At 37.6% G+C, this 15,419-nt stretch overlaps 1 long non-coding RNA gene across 2 annotated transcripts in view; it reads right to left on the bottom strand.

The window, feature by feature from the left end:
• LOC110109155 overlaps nt 1–10,494 on the bottom strand; it is a 42,332-nt gene extending 31,838 nt beyond the window's left edge. The window contains exon 1 of one of the 2 annotated variants that reach the window (XR_003702240.1): nt 9,986–10,494. This is a non-coding gene — a long non-coding RNA (uncharacterized LOC110109155). The remainder of the gene's footprint in view (nt 1–9,985) is intronic. The other variant, XR_002304543.2, reaches the window with a different exon arrangement.
• Between the last annotated feature and the right edge of the window lie 4,925 nt (nt 10,495–15,419).

The raw sequence follows: 15,419 nt of genomic DNA, 5'->3' as shown, positions 1-15,419 counted from the left end.
TCCTAAGTTGTTCCTCTGGAATGGGCTTGGGGCGAAAAGAAGGCCCGGCTCCAAGTTGTTCCCTGTTGGGCTGGTAGCCCTCCAAAATCCGCCTAGAGGGGCAATTAATGAGGAACCTTTAAGTATTCATTAACTATTGGTCTTCCCAAGTTCATTCGCGGGGGAAACCCTGGCTTATCTGTCAGTCGCGTCGGGTCAACAATGATTTGTCAGATATGATGAACTGCAAAATAATTTATCAACAGATGTCCAGTTCTCTATTTGTTACAAAACTATGGTAAAAAACAATAGTCCCATTTGAGGAACAAGTGAAAAAGCAAGCTGCCCACTTTTCACCGCTATGTGAGAAGCTACAAATGTATATCATTGGGAAAGATATAATCACTTACTCCCTAAATCAGTTAATCTTATTTAGTGCAATTGAAGACCCAAAAAAATTATAGAGGATCAAGTACATAAAAATAACTTAAGCAAGCTACTACCACATTAACCTGCAACAAGAAAGTCCATCAAAAGAATTACACCAAAACACAAAAACATGGACAATTAATGAAAACATAAACATTCAGCAACTTCCAATAACATCTTTTTTATATTGCTGAGCTCTACTAGGCCATTTTCATCTAACAATAAATCAGGAACTGCATGTTAACCAAACATTATCACAAGAAAATTAATATGTGATTTCCAACAGTATACAACATAATGAATAAAATTTCACAATAGTAGTGGCAAAGAAATCAAATATTTTATAATGAATTTGGTCCACTGGCAACAATAACAATACGAGAAATTGCACATTTCAAAAGATTAAGATGTTCTGTAGAAAGCACAAAAAGAAGTAAATAGATGTTAATCTGAGAATCAAAAATTAACTTATCTGACCTCAAGATCATTTTTTTAAATCTTCTACATCGACGCACATAGTTTACTATATATAGAGACAAAATCACCCAATCTCAGCTCAACGAATGATAGTGGAGAAACTTTATCAAATGATGGTTAATATGACAAAAAAAAACAGTGGTTGATGACTGTACAAGCAGATGTAGCACTAACAAATTTAAGGTAATACTGAAGAAAGTAACACTCAACAAGAAACTTTCAATAAAAAACATTAACAACAACAACAACAATATTAAGCCTTTGTCTCACTACAATAAAAAACATTAATAGGAAAAAAAATAAAGCCAACGGTATCTACAATGTATTTGAAATAATTATAAAGCTAGTTTTTTTGAAGAAAATTATAAAGCTAGTTGAAAGCATTAAATTACAAATGTTTTTTTTGGTGTGCTCTTACATACTGGCATGCCTATTCCTATACTTATTATTGAATGTGTATTCATTGTCAATGCTTATTTAAAGATTATTATCAATTAAGGTAGAAGATATGCATGTGACAAATTATTAGTCTCTTAACTATTATATTATTCATACACCTGCTTAGCTGGGATCTCAAGCTTTCGTTCTTATTGCGTCCAGGAATATTTAATGTGATAGAGAAATATAAAGTTTAACGACTTAGCTTTGTATAAAAAACCAGAAAAAAATCAGATAAAAGAGAGGGTGCAACATTCATACGAGGCACCAGAGTTTTTATGCGGAAACACCTAAAAATGGGAAAAACCACGAGGTCTTGCCAAGTTTCAATGAATCCACTAGTGTTTGCAGTCAATTACAAATGAGGGTCTTCCTTGGGAATTTTTATTGCCTCTGGTTACCTGACGTAGAGATACATCAGGTAACCTATAATATATCGCCACGTGCTCTTACTTTTTACCGCGCGGCCCGACGACCTAACCCGAAACGAATCCGGGATTACTATGTTCGCCTATTGCTTGGTATTGCTAGGTACTACTCGGTATTTGCTCGGTATTGCTAGGTACTATTCGGTATTTTCATCAACGACTTACAATAATTGAAAGAGCTCAGCGACAAGTTGAAAACCTGGAGTCTGCGATCATGTGAACTGGAAGCAACTTCCAAAGCAGATTTGATCGAGAGAAGACATGAAGAGAGGGATAAAGAGATTGAGGAGATGATGTGCAGAAGCAATGAGCAGAGATCCAGCACAATACATGTTCTCGAGTCTCTGTTGGCTACAGAGCGAGCTGCTCTTGCTGAGGCTAACAATCGAGCAGAAGCTCTATCGATTCAGCTTCAAGCAACTCAAAGCAAGCTTGATTCTCTGCAACAGGAGCAGACTTCTGTTCGGCTCATCGAGACTGCACTCGGTAGTATTAACGAAAAAATGAGTTCTGATCCTGCATCTCCAGCAAGGAGCAAATACCGAGCAATACGCGAACATAGTAATCCCGGATTCGTTTCGGGTTGGGTCGTCGGGCCGCGCGGTAAAAAGTAAGAGCATGTGGCGATATATTATAGGCTACCTGATGTATCTCTACGTCAGGTAACCTGAGGCAATAAAAATTCCTTCCTTGGGGGGGCGGCCATGGTTTGATGTAGCAAATATACATTATATAGAGTGCATTACAACGTGGGATTTGTAAGAATCAGCATTGACATATATTTTTGGTCGGTAGGACCATAGTCGACGAGCGAAGGAGTCGGAAAGACTATTGTTAGGCGATGGAGGTCAGAACGATCATTGTATGGCGATGGAGGTCAGAAAGACCATAATCAGCAATCAATGAAGGTTAGAAAAACCATAATCAACAATCGACGGAGGCCAAAAAGATTGTAATTAGTGAGCGACAGGAGTCAGAAAAACCATTGTCTGGCAACGAAGATCGGAAGGACTCTAGTCAGCGGTGACAGTGGTAAAAAATACCTCTGTCTTGCGAAGGAGCTTGAAAGACCGTAACATGGAGACGGAGGTCAAAATGATCGTAGTCGACAGGTGACAGTGGTCAGAAAGACCATTTTCTGGTGACGGAGGTCAAAAAAATCATAGTCGACAGGCGACAATGGTCAAAATGACCATTGTTTGGAGAAGGAGGTCGGAAAAATTGTAATCTAGCGATTGGAGGTCGAAAGGAGCATAGTCTGCAAGAAACTGTGGTAAGAAAAACCAATCTCTAGCGACATTGGTCGGAAAGACTGTAATCTAGCAATGGAGGTCTGAAGGACTGTAGTCAGCAGGTGATAGTGGTCAGAAAGACCATTGTTTGGCTTCGCAAGTCAGAAAGACTAGTAGGTTGGTGATAGTGGTCTAAAAGATCGTTGACTTGAGATAGAGGTCATAAAGACCGTAGTCTAGCGACAAAGGTTGGAATGACCATAATTGGTGGAGGATAGTGGTCAAAAAGACCTTGGTTTGATGACAGAGGTCGAAAAGATCGTAGTCGGCAAGCAATAGTGGTCAGAAAGATCGTTGTCTAGCGACAGAGAACAGAAAGACCATAGTCTGGCAACAAAGGTTGTAAGGACCGATGTTGGTTAGCGATAGTGGTCAGAAAGAATGTTTTCTGGCGACGGAGGTCGAAAGGACTGTAGTTGGCTGACAGCATTAGTGAAAAAGATCATTATCTGACAACGGAGGTCGAAAGGACCCTAGTAGATAGACAACATTGGTTAGAAAGACCATTGTCAGGTGACGAAGGTCAAAAAGATCGTAATTTTGCGAGAGAGGTCAGAAAGACCGCAGTTGATGGGCGACAATGATCAGAAAGACTATAATCTGGCGATGGAGGTCGGAAGGACCGATGATAGTCAGTGGCTAGGTGTAAATCCAAGATTAGTCAGTGTCCGTGTAGAAGACTGGTTTTAGAGCGATAATAGTTGTTTGGTCCGACAGGGGTCGAGGAGTCTGGTGGCAAGAGAACACTAGTTTCTCTCTCTTTATTCTCATCCTCTTCCTTGTTTCAGTCCCCCTTCCATGATAAATGAGAAGTTTATTTATAATTTTTTAAGAGTGACATGGCCAGTAAATAGAAAAGATATCAAGAGTATGTTGTGAGTGATTTGAATGGATGGCTGATATTGATCCCCTTGATCGTGAATCATCTACTAGGTATTTGAATGTCTTAATCATATCAAAATTTGACGATCTTGGGCTTGATAGATTCATTTCATTGAGCCACTTAATTTGACTATAGTTATTTCACATTTGAAAGTCATTTGGTCATCCACTTTATGGTTTGAACCTTTCAAATATGCTTTGAGTCTTCAATTTGGACCTATTTGGGCTCAGATTAAGTCAAATTTGGTTTCATTGGGTTTGTCTTTTTTAGGCTTTCAGTTCGACTATAAGTTTTTTGAAATTAGAGATCAGATGGTGCTAGATTTAATTTTGAAAGTTTCTAACTTGATTTTGCCTTGAGATTCATGCCCAGCCATGATACTTTTTTATGATATATCAGTTGCCCCACTATTTTTTGACGTTAAATCATTCAAAGTCTGAAAATATGTGTCATAGCTCTTTAAATTGTTTCAACACAGAATATAATTTTCTAATAATTTCATTGCGTGACCATTCCCTGGATGTAAATAAGGACCTCCTCTCGAGGCTGTGAACCAAGTAAAATATCATTAATCTTAAATTGAAGATGCCCTAAAGTTGGAGCATTGATTAGAGCAAAAATTGTTAAAAAATTGCACTCCAAAACATTTAAAATTGCTCGAAGTTGATTATAGAGGTTCCGTTTAGTTCCGAAATTGCCAAAATTGAATCTGAAACATCAAAAACTGGTTCCACCAATCCCAAAAATGTCTGATTTGACTATATAGGCCAAATTGGGCTCAAACACAAATCAGCAGCCGAACTGACCAATAGGTGGTCGGATGTCGGCTGCAGCCGCCGAAGGCTCTTATGCCTCCATGTGTCTGTAAAGGCGTGCCCTTTGAGGCGTGCAATCAATTACACTTGTTTGTAATCAGTTGCAGTTATACTTTTTATTTTTAATTTCTTTTATGGGCACCTATAATTATTTTTTCAGGAATTTTAAAATTTTCAAAATGAGGCTAAAAAAAATCAAAAAATTTAAAAATATTTTAAACTAATTTACTGGCAATTTTCTCCTAGTGTTTTCCTACAAATACTCCCCTAAGGCAGGAGAAAAATTGTCCCACTTCTCCTTCTCTCTTATTCCTCTAGCTTTTTTGCAATTGAGGATTTTAATTATCTTGAATATGTTGCACCACTTATTAAGTACAAGTGTCCCTTTGTGTGAAAGTTAAAGTTTTTAGCCTTCCTCTCTCTCTCACTTCCTTATTTTTCTTCTTTCTTTAGAGTCTTTCCATTATTTTTAATAGGTGACACCCCCTATCCAAATTCAATTCCCTTCTTTAGTGTAGAATTCATCTAATGTTCTTCTTATATTAGAGGTATTTCACTATCTAAGATAGGTACATCCCTTATCAAACTTTAGTGCCCCTCTTTTTGTATAGAAGAAGTATATAAGAAGTCTCGATAAGAGTTTACTTTCTCAGTATGTCCTTGATAGGTGAAGATTAACTACCTCTTGCATGCAAGGGTAAGCTGAGAAGATATGACGGTAATAGTACGTAAGAGGAGAACCAATGATTGTAAGTAGATGAGAAGAATTTTAATGAACATTGAGTAGAAGTCTGTCGGCGATCGATGATCAAGTGGAAGTTTAATGGCATTCGATGGTTGGGAGGACAGCTAAAAGAGATAGGTGGGGGTGTGTTGTTAATAGTAGTCGAGCGAGAAGCCTTAGATGGGTATATGAAGTGAAGGACTGAAGGAGAACATCAGGCAAAGGGCCAATGATGGCGATGGTCAAGTTACATTTTTTGCTATAGGCAATATGCATCCATACCGGACATCAAACATGCTTGATGGAAGGGTTCAAAGTAGTGTGTAATGTTCGTAGTCTGGCCACACACTGATAGTATCAATTGAATGGAGGCATAAATTTTGCTATATAAATCCAATGATATTATATATGAATTTGAGATTATTTTATGAGCTCAATGCTTATATTTCACTTGAAATGAACTTATCTCCTAGAGGAAACTTATCCTGTGTCTTTCGAGATTTTTTAACCTGCTAAGGTTTTTATAGGAGTGAAGACTTTATCAAACACTTACTTTCATTTAGTCTTTCTAGTTAAAATATAAACCACTATTAGCTTTCCTATTAAGGTTATCTCATATGTGAGATTTTTTTAGGTTATTTGTCAGAACATTGCTCGAAGATTTTAATAGGTTGAGAGAAATCAACAAAGGATAATTGATCTATCCAAGATTGTTTATTAGAGCATTGCTCAATGACATTAACCTATATAGAGGAGGTTGAGAGAATATATAAAGAATATATGACTTATCCGAGGTTGTTTGTCAGAGCATTATTCGATAAAGTTAACTTATTTGGAAGACATCGGATCGAATCCCCTAAGAATTGATCTCCAGCGATCAAGACAATAAAAATTATGTATTTCTCAAATATTTTAAAATTTGATTGACATCTTCCTAGGATTTTGACCTATCTGTGATTGTTTGTCAGAGCGTTATTCGTTAACGTTAACCTATGCAGAAGATGTCAAATCGAATCCCCTGAGATCGATTATGCCTTACTCGAGAGAGGGTGAATGCCACTTGTATCACGAATCAAAGGTGAAAAATGATTAATCTTTATATCATTGTTACCTTTTTGAGGTTCAAGTTAAGACCTTGTACAAGAGTAGAAGTCCAATTAGGGACTGTATAAAGGTTATCATTTATTGGAATCATTCTTGCATTTGCTAGGAGTTTCCTAAAATATTAGATGCTGAAAGTATTAGAGTAATTTTCTTTACCATAATTGCAGCCAAGGTCGCCCACCAATTCAGATCTAATTCATATGATTCCTCTAAAATTGATTTAGCAAAGGCTGATGTAAGGACATTATCATAAACGACCTTTTAAAGTTAATGCGAAAATTACCCGATCAGGAACCACGTTTACATAAGGCACCAAATTGGTTGCATCCTGAAATATTTATGGCTTTAAAAAAATATAAAGTTTAATGTTTTAGATTTGTACAAAGATCCAGCAATAATTAGAAAAAATAAAGGATGTAGCGTTCATAAGAGACACCAGACTTTTATATGGAAAGCCCTGAAAAGGGGAAAAAAAGGAACCTAGCCTAGTTTGATGAATCCACTAGTGTTTGCAATCAATTACAAATGAAGGTCTTTCATGGAGGAAGGCCTTTATTTGACACAGCAAACATACATTACATAGAGTTCATTACATGGTGGGAGTTGGAAGAATCAGTATTGACATATTTGTTTGGTCGGTAAGACCATAGTCGGCGGGCTACAGAGGTCGGAAAGATCATAATGGAATGACGTGGTTGGAACAACCATAGTCGGCTGTCGATGGAGGTCAAAAAGATCATTGTTAGACGACGGAGGTTAGAAGGACCATTGTGTGGAAATGGAGGTTAGAAAGATAATGATCGCCCATGGACGAAGGTCAAAAAAGATTATTATCAGGCAATTGATGTCAGAAAGATCGTAGTTGGATGACATATACTAAAAGGACTGTAATTGGTCGTTAATGGTGGTCAAAAAGACCTATGTCTGGCAACAAAAGGTCAAAAAGACATTAGTCTGGCAATAGTAGTCAGAAAAATTTTTGTCTAGCAACAGAGGTCAGAAAGATCAGTTTGGTGACAGAGGTTAGATGAACTGCAATTGATGAGAAATTATGGTTAGAAAGATCGTTGTTTGGTGATGGAGGTCGGAAAGACCATAGTTAGCGGGCAAACGTGGTCAGAAAGATCATTTTCTAGTGACAAAGGTCTGAAAAACAACAGTCTAGTGATAGAGATTGGAAGAACCGTAGTCAACAGGTGATAGAGGTTGGAAAGAATAGTTTGGCGACAGAGATTGGAAAGACTGTAGTCTGGCGACAGTGGTCAGAAAGACCACTGTTTGGTAATATAGGTCAGAAAGACCGTAGTTTGAAAATGAATGTCAAAAGAACCGTATTTGGCGGGCGACAATAATCAGAAAGATCGTTATCTGGCAATGGGGGTTAAAACGATCGTAGTCTGGCGACGAAGGTTGGAAGGATATTAATCTGTGGGCGAAGTGGTCAGAAAGATCATTGTTCTGCGATAGAGGTTGGAAGGGCTGTAATTGACAGGCGACATTGATCAGAAAAATCATTATCTAGTGACAAAGGTCGGAAGGATCGTAGCCGGCAGGCGATAGTGATTAAAAAGATTTTATTCTGGCGACGGAGATCAGAAGAACTAATGATAGTCAGTGGCCAGGTTTAACTTTAAGATCAGCCGGTGGCTAGGCGTAAATCAAATGTCAGTCGATGGCCGGGTAGAAGTGTGGGGTCAGTCGATGGCTAGGTAGAAGTCCGACAACGGCAGTGGTTCGATGGTGGTCGAGGAGTTTGGTGGCAAGAGAACACTAGTTTCTCTCTCTTCCTTCTCCTCCTATTCCTTGCTTCAATCCTCGTTCCATGAAAAATGAGCGGTCTATTTATAATTTCCTAGAGCGGCATGACCAATAAATATGAGGAAGATCAAGGGTATGTTGGAAGTGGTTTGAATGGACGGTAGATATTGATCCCCTTGATCGTGTATTATTTACTAGATATTTGAATGTCTTAAAAAATGTCAAAATTCAACGATCTTGGGCTCAATGGTTTCATTTCATCAAGCTGCTTGATTCAACTATAAGCATGTCACATTTGGAAATAGTTTGGTCATCAATTTATGGTTTGAGCCTTCAAGTTGGACACGTTTGAGCTCAGACTGAGTCGAATTTGGAGTCGTTGGGTTCGTCCTTTTGAGAGCTCATTTCGACTATAAGTTTGTTGAAATCAGAGTTAGAATGGTCATGTATTTAATTTTGAAAGTTTCCAACTTAACTTTGCTTTGAGATTTGTGCCTGATCATGATTAATTTTTTATGATATATTAGTTTTGTTTTTCAGTTTTGAGCCACGATGGTGGGTGGTAGGTTGTCAGCAATAATCTCCTTAGTAATGGAACTAAATTCAAGTTTTTGAATTTTTTTTTATTTCATAGTAGTTTCACATTGGCCTCATTATGTTGCTTTAAAAATTAGTTTTTTATTTATTTTGGTGGATAAACTAAAATGAATCTAAGGTTTAATTACATCAATGATTTTAAAAAAAAAACATCAATGATATTGTTTTCGGTGTATATGGATGTATTTTGTCACTGGCATGTTGCACACACGTATAAATTGCATATATAAAAAATTAACACTGCCTCGCTATGCTTCCAAATGTCATAAAAAGGAAATTGAGCATTTTCATGAATTTTACACTAACCATCATAAATGCTTCTAACAGTCCAAAACAAATGCACGACCCTTATAGTAATGATATTTTTTCTCCCTTGGACCACAGATGACATCCTTGACAACTTTATTGCCTTCAAAACTCTTCTAATGTATATCAGTTTAGGAAATTTAGAAAAAAAAAAACATTTTCAAAAACAAATTTAAGATAAGCATTGATAGTTACAAGAGAAATATCAGATAACATTTCTCATGCATCTGAAGCAAGGCATTGCATTTAGAATGAGTCAAAGAATCTAAAAATCTAAGAAGTGTTGGAACTTGGAACTATTCAAGCAGTACTGGATACAATCATGAAAAGCCACAGTCTATCAGATAAATGAGGCTTAGTTATACAAGTGTTAAGAGAGTAGTATTCCGCTTGCTTTCTTTAGAAGAATGGCAGCAGTAGGTAGCATTCTCAACAAAAGGCTGCTGAGAACTCCTTGCAAAAGTAAGATAACCAAAACACTGGGGAATTGCAAGAAATTTTACTTAAAAAAAAAGCAAAAAACCAAAAAGAAAACAAAAGCAATCACATGCACGAGGCGCTCATGACAAGTCCATATCCCAAAGAAAAAATAAAATGAGATTGCATGTCTCCTAACAGAACCCAAGATACCATAAAAACCTAGTAGTTCTAAATAGCTTCTAATACAAAATGGCATTACTTTCTGTAAATTGTGAGGTATGACTTCGCTCTAAGAGGAATCAGTGGAGCAAAATATTTTCAAAAGAAGAAATTACCTGAACGATTATTTGCGGGTTAATGGTGTGTGAACGATCTTTGAAGGAAGAAATATGACCCCGATTAGTCAGTTTCTAATTCAAGAAAGGGATTAAAGATGCCAAGAAGTTTCGGGTTCAAGGAAATGATTTGCGGCAGCTTGGGCTTTTGAAGATCAATGAGACCAGGAGATCTTTGGCAACAACGGCAGCGGGACCAGATCCTTATCCTTGATGGCTATGTCACGCAATCATCAAAACAGTAGGCAAAAATCTTTGATAGCATTGTCCCATGATCTTCGGCAGTGACCAATGGGTTTTTCCACGACATTCTTGAGAGCAGCAACGACCGAACTCTTGAAACAGAGATCGATCTGGAGAGTTGTCGAGAAAATATATTGAGGGGTCCTTAATTATTTGATTCTATGTTATTTGATTAAAATTTTTTTTTTTTTTTTTTATTTCCTGATGAAGACCTCCTATGGGATTCCCATTGAGATCGACGGAGATGACTTGGACCTCAAAGTTGTTTACGACGGAAAACCTTCTCCTTGTGAACCTTCTCCTTGTGAGGGTTGCGGCTCTCTGTTTCACCCTTTCTCTCTCTGCTCTTCTAACCCAAATCCTAAACCTTCTATCCCCACCAACCACCGTCCTCGTGGTAGGAGCACTAGTAGTCATCCTAACTCCAGGAATGTGAGTATGTCATCTAAACCACCATTTCCCAGACCCACTTTGGCTGCTCCTATCATAGCCCCTCCTCCCACACTGCCTACTATTTATTCCCCCTGGAATTGGCCCGTCCAATTCACTGCTCTCCCCTAAAACCACCCCTTCAAAATTAGTGCCTATGTCTACCTCTGGTGCCTCCTCCACACCATGTGCTTCCCCCAAACCTTCCTAGCCTATTGTTGTTGGACCTCCTCTTCCTAATCTCAACCTTCCCATAGAAACCTCATTGTCTTCGGATCTCCCGTCTCCTTCTCGTCTTCCCCCTCCTATGCTTCCGACCTCTAACAAATTTTTGACTTTACTTCCTGATGAAGACAAATTAGATGACTCTTCTAGTTTGCAACAGAAAATTCCTATTTTGGATGATGGCTTGTTGGTTTCTTCTCCTTCCAACCTCTTGTCCTCTTCTAATGAGCAATGCTCGTCCTTAGAGAATCTCTCCAACTCTAAAAGCAAAACTATTACCACCAAGGAATCGAAGAAGGGTAAGCCTACACCCGACAAAAAGGCTAAAGGTTCTCGTTATTAATGTCTTGCACACCATTTGCTAGTTGGAACGTGAGGAGGTTTAACAACCCGGACAAAGTTCGTTTTTGCAGAGAGCTTGTTTCGTCTTTTAGTCTCAAACTTTTGTGTATTCTGGAGGCCAAAATTCATGTTCAATCCTCGTTGGACACTTGGTTTCTCAATTCCCACAAAGTTTTTGATGATGAGTCCTCCTACAACAATTTTTGCTTCTCCTCTGCTGGGAGAATTTGGATTAAATGGGACAAATCCTTTGTCACATTTAACCCGACGTTTACTTCTTCTCAGCTGATCAATGGCATCTTAGTTGCTGGTAATTCGCCTCCTATTCAACTTTCTGTTGTTTATGCTGCTAATGATTTGAATGACAGGAAAATCTTTTGGGATGACCTCCGTAATATTGTTCCCTCTGAAGATCAACCTTGGATTATTCTTGGAGATTTCAATTGCTGTAGATTTTATTACGAGAAAGATGGTGGGAATCCTATTAATTCTTCAAATTTGGGAGAGCTTATTAAGTGCATCTTTGACTGTGGTGTTCAAGACCTTGCTTTTGTTGGGCCTTTTTATACCTGGTTCAATTAAAGGATTGATTCTCCAATTCACATTAAGTTGGATAGGGTGTTAGTGAACCCGGCTCTTCTCAATCTTTATCAGTCTGCTTTCTACAAAGTGGCCCCTCCTGGAGGTTCTGATCATTCTCCCCTGATTTTCTTTGACAATGCCTCTTCATCCATTACGCCAAGATTTATGTTTATAAATTATTGGGTTAAGTTTGAATCTTTCTGGGATGAGGTTATCAATGCTTTTGATAGACCTCCTATGGGGTTATTGTCTCAGACTCCTTAAAAGATCTATCAAGGGGAAGAATTGGGTGTCTGCCAATTATTTATCTAATTCTATCTTGGATTTACAGAATCTTCAAAATGATCTTTTAAAGGATCTTCAAGCTCAACCTTTATGTGCTTCTTTAAACAGCAATCTTAAATAGGTTAATGAGAAATTAGATACTCATCATTCGGCTTGGACCTCTTGGATTACTCAGCGTGCTAAAGCTTATTGGCTTACGAAAGGGGAAGATGACTTGGGCTTCTTATATGCCAAAATTAAAGCTAGGAATAATAAGAATATTATTAGGGAATTACCACTGATTCTGGTACTTTCTCATCTCATCCTTGCATTTCTGAACCTATTATTTCTCACTTTAATGTTTTGTTTAATGCTCCTAATCTAGTTTTGGGAGAGGATGTCTCTATCCCTGTTGGAAATGTTATTCCTTCTCGGCTTATCCCCTCTCTTATTGCGCCTATTTCTTATGAGGAGATTAAGAAAATTGTTTTTTCTGGGAAGTCTATGGCTGCCCCTGGACCCGACGGTTTCTCTTTTGAATTTTATAAGAAATCTTGGCATCTGTTGGGCCCCCAACTCTGTAGGGCTATAAAAAGTTATTTCACTACGGGATTCTTATCGAGAGCCACCAAAACCACTGCATTTGCCTTTATCCCTAAAGGCCCTCATGCTTCTCATATTGTTAATTATAGACATATCTCTTTGTGTAATGTGTTTTATAAGGTGATTGCAGAGCCTCTTGCCAACCGTTTGAAGGTAGTTCTTCCTCACATCATTTATGATAACCAATTGGTTTTATCTCCAAAAGAAACTCTTCTGATAACATTATATTGGCGGCAGAATTGCAGAGGGAATTTAAAGATGGTTCTAATCTTTTTTATGCTAAACTGGATGTTAGGAAAGTGTTTGACTCTTTATCAAGGGATTTTCTGTTACATCATCTTAAGCTCAAAGGCTTTCTGATATCTTTATTTCCTAGATTAAGGGGTATATACTGATGTTTACTTTTCTATTTGTATCAATGGCTCTCTTGAAGGCTTTTTTAAATCCTCTTCTAGTTTAAGGCAGGGCTTCCCTCTCCCCGTTGTTGTTCTGTATTGCCATGGATGCTCTCTCCTCGAGTCTTCACTCCCCTCACTTCACGAGTTTATCTTATAATGGAGTTGACATTAACCATCTTATGTATGTGGATGATCTTTTGATTTTTGGTAAAGCTGAGGTTGAGAATGTCAATTATCTGAAGGATGCTTTATATCTTTTTGGGATTGGTTTTAATCTTCATATTAATCCTAGTAAGAGCTCCATCCTTTTTGCCAAGGATTCTATCTCTGTTAGCCTTATTGCTGATATTCTGGGTATTGATAACACCAACACTTACTTGACTTATCTCGGGCTCCCTATTTCCCTTAACAGACTTAAATTTTCCCACTTTCACCTCTTTTGGACAAGATCACGGCTCTTTTTGCAGGCTGGAAAGTGAAGTTTTTATCATTTGCCGAAAGGTTGCAATTTCTGAAGTTTACTATATCCAATATGATTGCTTACTAGATTCGTGAATCTATAATACCCAAAGCTTGTCGTTCTTTAATTAGTAAGCTTTGCTCTAAATTTTTGTTACACGGTAAAATTGAAGATAGGAAATTGCATTTAATTGCTTGGAATAACATTACTAAGCCTAAGGCTTATGGGGGCCTTGGCATCCTCTCTTTCGATGCTTATTACTTTGCGGTGAGTTGCTCCTTTATTTGGAGTTTGTTTCAATCTCCTTCCTTGGCTGGCTCTTGGTTGAAAGCTAAATTTGAATCACCATTTAAAATTCCCCCTATTTCTGCTTCTAAATTCTGGAAGGTGATTTGTTTTGTTGCTCATAATATTAAAGTGCATTTATCTTTTTCTGTTGGTGGCACCTACAATTTTTCTTTCAAATGGGATCCTTGGCTGGATGGACGTCTGCTGGGGGATGTTTGCTGTGGTTCTAGACTAAATTTTAAACTGGTTGTGGATTTTATCATGAATGATCAGTGGGTTTTATCGGATTTCTTGTCGTCCCATCTTAGTAATGTTGTTTTGAATGTGGGCATCATGGATCATTCTGTTATTACTTGGGATGGCTCTTCTAGTCCTACTTTTAAGCAATTATCTGCCCTTTTTTATTCCCATTTGGAAGAGGTGGCTTGGCATAGATTTATTTGGCACAAAAAGGGGTCACTTAAGTTTGCTAGTTATGCTTGGATGGCTATTACTCATAAACTGAAATGTGTTGATTTGCTTATTAGGAGGGGGTTGTCGGTTCCTCCTAACTGCTCTTTTTGCTTTAATCTGCCGGAAACTCATAACCACATCTTCTTTGAATGCGATTTCACTTTCTATTATATGTTATTAATTTTTTTGATTTTTGATAGGTTTTTATTAAGACCTACCTTGATGCAAGCTTATGACTGTCTTGACTCTAAATTTCCTTCCAACTTTGAGAAAAACTTTTGTTTCTCTGTTATGACATTCACTATTTATCATCTATAGAGGGAGAGAAACAACAGGCATTTCTCAAATTCTTGGTTAGCTCCTCTTGGGGTGACTGGTAACATCAAATTGGTTATTAGGAAGAAAACTAGCACTTGGAAAAATGTGGTTGCTTAAGGAAAAGTTCCCTTATCTTTTCTGACCAGTTCTTTGTCTGGTGGATTTCATTGCAAGTTTTCTGGAGGGGGAATTTGGAGGGACGATGATGACCTGGGAGCACCAATTGACTGTGCGCTGTTGGATTTTCCCCTTGGATGGTTCACTTCCTGTTTTTGCTCTTTTTTGCATGGCGGTGGCAACCAGGGAAACAGACTCTTTCCCAAATTCTATTCACAATCTTTATCTGATACTGGATGAGTTTTTTGGGTGCTCTCTTTTTGCCTGAGTCCCTGTTGTTTTTCTTCCTCTCCCTCTTCTGCTGTAATTGTTTTGAGTTGAATCCTGGTTCTTTTTCCTTGGATTCACTCTTCTTTTTCTATTACAGAATTTTGTTTCTTACTTGTAACTCAATTTTTCTTTAATATATGAGCTTAGGATCCCAAATTTTCCAAAAAAAAAAATTTTCATATAATATTAAATATGAGATAGTAAACAACTTATAATTTATAACATATATTTTTCATATTCTAAAAGAGTTGAAAGATTATTTCATTATCAATAGAATCTAAAACTTCTTTTCAATATAAGGAATTAATAAATCATTCATTTATTAATCTCCAATTCTATTATGCAGTCGATTTTTTATAATATTCATGGTAAAAAATGCTCTTTCGACACCTGCTATAACAACAAGCAATTTCAATGCCAATTCCAGTAGTCTAAAAATAAC

Source organism: Dendrobium catenatum, unplaced genomic scaffold (genome assembly GCF_001605985.2).
Source record: "Dendrobium catenatum unplaced genomic scaffold, ASM160598v2 fragScaff_scaffold_1220, whole genome shotgun sequence".
In the NCBI taxonomy this organism is placed as follows: Eukaryota; Viridiplantae; Streptophyta; class Magnoliopsida; order Asparagales; family Orchidaceae; genus Dendrobium; species Dendrobium catenatum.
This window is presented reverse-complemented; position numbering and strand designations above follow the sequence as displayed.